Genomic DNA, 7,921 nt, shown 5'->3' with positions numbered 1-7,921 from the left:
GTGAGAGCTAAAAGTTAATTGAACAGGACATAGGCCTTGTCAGGGGCAACACGAGATAGGATCTAGACAAGATATGAAACTTATTTGGACATGATTACACTTACACTTTAAGAGTAAAATCTTATTTTCAAGCTCAATCACTATCCTCCATGTCCTGATATTCAAGAATTCAATGCCAAAAAATAGACTGGATATGGAGAAAATACCGATCGACAAATCATATCAATATTAAGATCCAACAACACTTCCGGCCTTCACATTTTATTAAAAAATTGCCACTGAATTTTCGTGCCACATGATCATTATCATTGTAGATAAACTCAAGATAATTAATGTGATGAAATATCCCCTATCTTTCATAAATAATATATTGATCTTAGCTTAGCGTGCTAGCCGTTGCTTCAATGTCTTACTTAAAATGTTGCAAAAGTATTAAGTTATTATGTTTATTTTGCACACATTTATTAATTCATTGATACTTATTATTGTATCAAATTTGATACAACAGTGCAGGCATGAGGAAAATGCATCAAAATGGATGTTTTCCATGGAAAGTACACAAATTTGCAGTACTACTATTACCAATTCTTTGTCGTTGTCATCCTCGTCATCATTATCATCATGACATCAAAAATGCCTCTCAGAATCTTCATCTGCATAATCCACTTTCCTGCCAGTTGAATGGATGAGGAGAGGAAAAGGAAATTAGAATGTATTTTTAGAATGTAAATTAAATTTTTGAATGTACATTTTGATAAAGAAAACAATTTTATAAACTCAGGGAAGAATCTATTTTTATAAACTCAAGGAAGGTCCAACTACTTTGCTAGAATCCAAAAATATACAAAATTCTCTCATAATCAGATACTACAAGACATTTATAAAGTACTTGTTACTATTAGGCATTTGATTTGAAAGTAAAATTAAGTTATTTCCAAAAAGCTTCTTTACCAATAAGTCATGAAGAATTTGACGATATTTTGGATTCAAATAAGTAAATGACTGAATAATAAAGTATTTGCCATAGCTTCAAAAACTTCCCGCCAGCCTAGTGTTTTGGATGGCGAAAGGCGATAAAAGGTGACAAGGGTCTGCCTCACCACAAGGTGAGGCGAGCAGCGATGTGCTCGCCTTTTTGAAGTGCGGTCCAATTAATACCAAAAAATTAAAATATTTAATTGCATAATCAAATAATCTAAATCTCAATAACAAAAACATATAAGCAAATATTTCAATCCAAAAACTGAAAATAGATAGTATATACGTAGAACTTGAACGAGAAAAAAATAGAACAAAAATCAAAACAGTGAAAAAAAATAAGGGTAGAAGTGACCTTGAAGTCTGAAGAAGAAGAATGAAAAAGAAATAAAGGAAGAAGAAAGAACAACGTATTGGTTGGACGTTGGAGTCGCAGGAAAAATTGTAGCTGGTCTCCCGAGGAGTCTAGTCGAAAACCCTAAAATTACCTTTTAACTTAAAAAACCCTAAATTGGTCGCTTTTTTTTAAAAAGAAAATACAAAAGGCGACGCCTTTCTCGCCTTTCTCGCCATGGCATCGCCTTTTGAAGATCGCCTCTCCACAAAGCTAAAAGGCGATGAAGGATCGCCTCAGCCTCTCGCCATTGGCAATGAGGCCATCGCCTTTCACAACATTGCGCCAACCAAACTATAAAATAAATCTAAAAAAACTGTAACTCTGGCTTTTTTCAAAAGTACTTATGAAGTTGTTGTATCATCATAAATCATTTATATACCACCATACCTCAAGTGCTTAACTATTTCACAGTTCTTTTTCATCAGTGAGAACCGTAAGACTTTAGAGATACATATTGAGTTGTGACGGTCACGCTAGAACTCTTATTATAAAGGACATACTGATTTGCCAATTTTGAACATGCTCTTTTGCTACTGATCTACTTTCAAGTTGTCCTTAACTTGGTTATATAGTGTATAGGTTTGATGAAGCCAACTCATTAAAAATGAAGGGTACATATGTCCCTACACTTGCAGGATTATGTCCTCAGAACACAATATTATTTTTTTGTTTTTGTGGTCTTAATCTTTTTAAAATTCAGATTAGGGTAAAGTATCATCTTTAGTGTGGTTTACAAATATGTAATGTTTAACTTCAAAAAGTGAATAAACCAATATCCTATGCTAAATTATCATCTAGTGAATCCGCATAAAGCACAGTTACGTGATACAATCTCGAAGGATATAGTATATTAGTTAATTGCCTTATTCTTGCTTCCCACCAAGATTATTACTACCTATGAAATTGGAAAGCCATAGGCAAAGAGATTAAATGATATTCTAAGCTCTTTTCATGAGATACAACCACTTTAAACTGAAAACTTTGATTGGTATCATGCTACTAAAATAAACTATACAAACATTGGTGATTTGGAGTATATTGATGCAGAAAAATAAGACGTCAAGCATTCCTCTCCCCAAGTACTTCTGAACAAATTCTGAGCCAACTAACCTTATGATGGTCGTGGTGGTATGTTATACTACGGCCTTTGCAAGCATGGTTTTTCCAGTGCTCTGGTACCTTTAAGCTTTAACCAAATCGATAAACAGCAAAGTCAAATCTTAAAGGAAAAATCTGTAGTCGCTAAGGTTACAAACTCTAAGGATTGAAAGCAATGCTTAGCCAACAGAAGTTTCTTTTGTCTACATCCCATTGACTCTTCCCCTCAAAGGTAACTTTCATATGTTGTCACATTCTTTTCTTTCACTTAAGTACATGTATTATGTCCCTAGTATCAAAAGCTTTGTTTTCCCTTTCCACATTTACAGTGTGAAAATATGTAATACTTTCTCGAGATCTAAAATATAAATATCTTCAAGAAAAAATCAGGGCATTGACTCAATATATTGAAATAGAGATTAAATAAAGATTCATGAAATAACATAAGATTCGACCTAATATAAAACAGAAACATAAACTACAAATCATGAACCTAGAATAAAACGACTAAGCATATAAAGCAATAAATAAAGAAATAAAAATAAGAAGAGAGGTGATTACCTTTTTCAGGGTAGCCTCTTGGGACGACGAGCTTAGAAGTTGACTTCTAACACTACTAGCGAGCTCCAGTGAACCCCAACAAACCAAAAGAGATTCTGTAGGCATTTTAGACAGCTGGACTACGTAGTTTGATAATGATTTACTGGTCTAAAAATAATGGAAATTTATGCATCGAAAAATCGATATATTATAGTAATTTATAACTCATAGTTAAGTGGAAATCATTATAATCTTTTAAAAAAAATATTGATACCATATAATGTGTAAATACTTCGGACTTCCAGGTAAGGGGAGGGATCTAGTGTGTAATTTTTTTGCTTTGCTTTTGCCTATTGTTCTATTTATGTTGTTAATTTATGGCTTCCACAATTTTCTACCCTTATATCCATTACTTGTTGTTCTAGGTTACATGTTGGCTTACCTACTAATGGGTTATAATATGTGTCATTATGATTTGAGAAATCAGATCGTGACAAGTTGGTATGAGAGTCTAGGTTCATCGGTCTCACTTATACAAAGCTAATTCCTAGTAGATTCCTACATATCGGTGTGGAGACATTCGTATCCTATCCTTAGGAGGCTATAAGGTGTCATTAGAAATGTTCTCTCTTTCGTATCACTTTTGTGCAGCGTGTGTATTATTGGTTTCATGGAATCTCACTTGTCTTACTCTTTCACACGATGGCTCATACGCGTCGTGCGGTGGCCAGGGGAAGGGTCGACCTCCCAGTAGGCCAGGGCTACAACACCAGCCCAAAATAAAGAGAGGGATCTGAAGCCTGTAGTGGACCCTCCAACAGCACATGTCCTACTCAACTGATGGGGTCGAGGCCATCCCAATCGCCACCCAGACCAACTATGGCTCCCGATCGAGCTTCAAGATGCCATTACTTAGTGGTTGATCATACTTTGGGGTATGCAAAAGCCCCAACTACAGTTGCACCAGTCCTATAGGCCCAACCTATAGCAGAGGCACCTTAGGTCCAGGTACCACCTCGGGTGCCCAACCCAAATTGCGGCCAAAGCTATGCTGCTAGGAAGCAAATTATGCTTGGAGCGTTTCTTAGACTTTCACCTTTGAGGTTTTCTAGGGTTGTGGGTAAGGACACCCATGAGTTTCTCACTACTTGCCGCGAGCGGCTTATATTATATGTTTGGTGGAGTCGAGGGGAGCCGAGTTCACAGCTCACCAGCTAGATAGGCCATCCAGGTAGTGGTGGCATTCTTACATTAATACTAGGCCAGCTAGGTCTCCTCATGTATCTTGGACTGAGTTTTCTAAGGCCTTTTTGGCTAGGTTCATCCCCCGTAGTATCATAGATCATCTTTGGGATTAGTTCTCCATGTCGGAGCAGGGCACAATGATCGTATCCGAGTATGAGGAAAGGTTTTACGAGTTCTCCCTCCACGCATGCTACTATGATCCTACCTACTAAGGAGGACAGAGTTTAGTGTTTATGAGACTCTAGTTGTAGATTAAGACCTAGGCTATGGTCTTTATGGGTCGTTCTTTTCTAAATATAGTTGATCATTCCCATACTATTGAGCATCTCCGTCATGAGGCCCATAGGGGAAGTGCTAAGAGAGCTAGGCATGAGCGCACTACAGTGGGTCCCATTCTAGGCCTAGGGACTCCTATAATAGGTCCCAACAACGGTTTTAACATGGTCAATCTAGCCGGCCTGTTCAGACCTCACTACAAGCTTCAGAGGGTGACTGGTATATTAAGAGTGAGGTCAGCTCGAGCAAGAATTAAGATAGGTCCTAGTCAAATTCTTCATGCCGTGGTGGCTTTTTATGGGCCGATTGTCTCAGGGTTGTTATGATTGTGGAGAGCTTAATCATTGGTCCAGAGATTGCCCTTGAGGTAGGCAGATTACTCTTGATCCATAAACATCCACACCAGATCCTCTGGTTAGAGGTCGAGGTCAGGGTCAAGATTGTTGTGATGGTCACTAGGTAGCCCCCACAGAGCTCAATGTTCAGCTTCAGGATCTCTTGGGTAAGGGATTCATTAGGTCTAGTGTATCGCCTTAGGATGTTCCCATTTTATTTGTGAAGAAGAAAGACGGTACAATAAAGATGTGTGATGTGAGACCAATAATATTATATTTTTAATCATTATTTGTCTCATATTTAGTATTTTTATTTGTACTTTTTTAGCATAAGTTTTATGGATTGTGTTTAATAGTAGATTTTGTTTGTAGGAGTAAATTGATGTAATATTGAAAAAGTTTGGAGCTAAAACGAATTAAAGATGAAAGATTATAGAAGGAAATAAAGCAAACGGCTCTATGAATAAAATTGAATATAATAATATATAATAGGTATAGCGGCAAAGCGCAGAATTGAAAAGAATTTGAAGGAAAGACATATGCCATATGTCAACAGTTGAAGGACCCCAAATTTTGTGAGGCGGTTGGTAAAGCAGTTCCACGCGGAACCCAATCCTTTTTGGTTTTGGGTTCCAATTTGTGTTGGACTAAATTATTTTATTTAGGATTTTTTACATATATAAATAGTCCAGAAGAATAATTATTAGGGGGAATCATTATACTTCTTAGGGTTCTTTTTTTCTTTTTCTTTTCTTAGACATTAGTAGTTAAAGACCCTTATTCTGGGGTTGCGGCTACAAATGATTGTTGAGTATTGAATTTTATGGATTGAATTTGGTTACCGTATAAATTGTTTTTTTGTTCTTGATTTAGTATTTCGTGATTGGCCACCATTGAAATAAATGTATTGTCCGAATTTAACTTGGGAGAGGAATAAGAGGATAGAACGTGGGACAAAATGAGCATGACAGGATATACCTAGATAACGTGGGACAAAATGAGCATGATGTTCTCTAGAGTTAGGGTTGATTTGTATTTAGGATAGGGATAGACCTAGAGACCTTGCTTGGATATCCTTGTAATTATTGTGATGAACCTCACTTGGATATCGAGTGTCTTATATGTCTTAAATATGGTGGTCAAGATGACCATGAAAATGGTTATCCTAACTCTTATGTCCCTCCCCGGAACCCCTATTATGATTCTTCTGTTATTTGTGATGTTGACAAGAGTGATGAAGTGGAGAATGCGAAACAAGAGGCTCACATTATGGATTTATTTGAGCAACTAGTGGAGAAAAAAGACAAATTCCAACCACACAATTATACTTTATTCCTTAGTGTCAATGTTGAGAAGGACTACAAAAGTGAGAATGTTGTAAGTAATGTTGCTTTGGAGTTGAGGCATATGGACCTCATTCGAAACATTTTTCTACATTATGCTTGGATGAAAACATAAAAGTCGAGTCATCTGAACTAATGGAGGAGTGTCTAGAGGAGGAACAAGGCTCATACATCCTAAAGTTTTCCGATCCACATTGACAAAATGACATTCCTAACATAAGAATTAAGAAGTGCAAGATGTGACATCTATTACTTGGTTCCTTTATCTTTATACCACCGCCTCTTGAGCAAAACAAAAAATTGATGCAAAGTTAGGAGTGCAATTTAGAAGTTCAAAGTGGAAAGAAAAGTGGTGAACTTAATTAGGTCATGTTGCGACGTTAAATTAGACGTTTATTGGGAGAGAACCCAATTCATAGTGTAACTTCTTATTTTTTTATTTTTTAGTGTCACTTTTTTTTTGTGTTGTTTTTGCAGATAAGGTGAAGTTTGAGTACCCAAGATTGAAACAAAAGATCACGTTTGAGCTCAAGTGTGGGGTGAGTATTGATTTCACGTATCAGGACACTTCATCCAATTCTAAGTGTCAACGATCATTAGTCAGTAATATAACCCAACTAAATGAGTTGGGGTCAAATCCAACAGAGAGTGGTACGTGTTTGCGAATCAATCGAAAAGCATGAATATGTTTGAATCAACCATAGGAATAAACATTATCGAGTAAAAACATAATTCAAATCAAGGATTGACATGAATGTCAAATAACAGGGGAGTTTGGTTTTAAATTATCAACTACAACAACAACAAATAATATGAAAATAACAATATTGAGACGGGTTCTTGGGATGTGATTCAATTATGGACTAATGTAGACAAATAGGTAATTGCAATTGTTAGTAACTAGATGTAAATTAGTGAATAGGCTAGACTTTAGTGGGGATAAACTTTCTCTCGAATAATTTACACCGAAACAAGTTAGTTTCTCTCAAACCCCAACAAGCAAGTAAATAAGAACAACTTACGCCTTAGTCCATTCACTCTCTCGAGTTGAATGGGTGGAAAAGGGTTTAAGATTCACTCTTTCGAGCTGAACCCATAACAACCCAATACCCACAGACCATTAATTCAATAATCTTGGTTTTAAAACCTCTCTCTCGAGCAAGCCAAAAATATGAAGATAGAATTGCATTTGCAACTACAACCCTTTAAATTAAACCACAATTACTGATTGAAAATCACTTTTAAACAACATTTAGACTAACAATTAGCAATACCCATCAACTAAATCAACCCATAAATCACACCCCAAGAATTGGGGTTTTAGCTAGACATCATAAAAAGATAGAAATCGTTACCAAATTTGTGTTTCCATCAACTGGGTAAGATTAATTTAGTCTTTACAAAGGTCTAAATTGAAGAATCTCAAATACCCACTTTCAATTTCTCAAAAATGGAAAACTTCAATTCTTCAAAGCTAAGGAAAATTATTGTCTCAATACTCAGAGTTCTTGTAACACCCCGTATTCGAAACAGACCAAAATACAGATTTCGAGAAGTTGCAGGTGCAACTTACGGTCACCATCCACGGACCGTAGGTCAGACCACGGCCCGTGCTGGTGGTCCGTGGTTCACCACTGCAACCCCTCCCCAAACCAGCTCAGAAAATTAACTAAGTCCCGACTCACGGACAGACCCACGGTCCGTAGATC

Source organism: Solanum tuberosum, unplaced genomic scaffold, assembly GCF_000226075.1.
Source record: "Solanum tuberosum cultivar DM 1-3 516 R44 unplaced genomic scaffold, SolTub_3.0 scf00142, whole genome shotgun sequence".
Taxonomy (NCBI): Eukaryota; Viridiplantae; Streptophyta; class Magnoliopsida; order Solanales; family Solanaceae; genus Solanum; species Solanum tuberosum.
Note: the sequence above shows the minus strand (reverse complement) of the source record.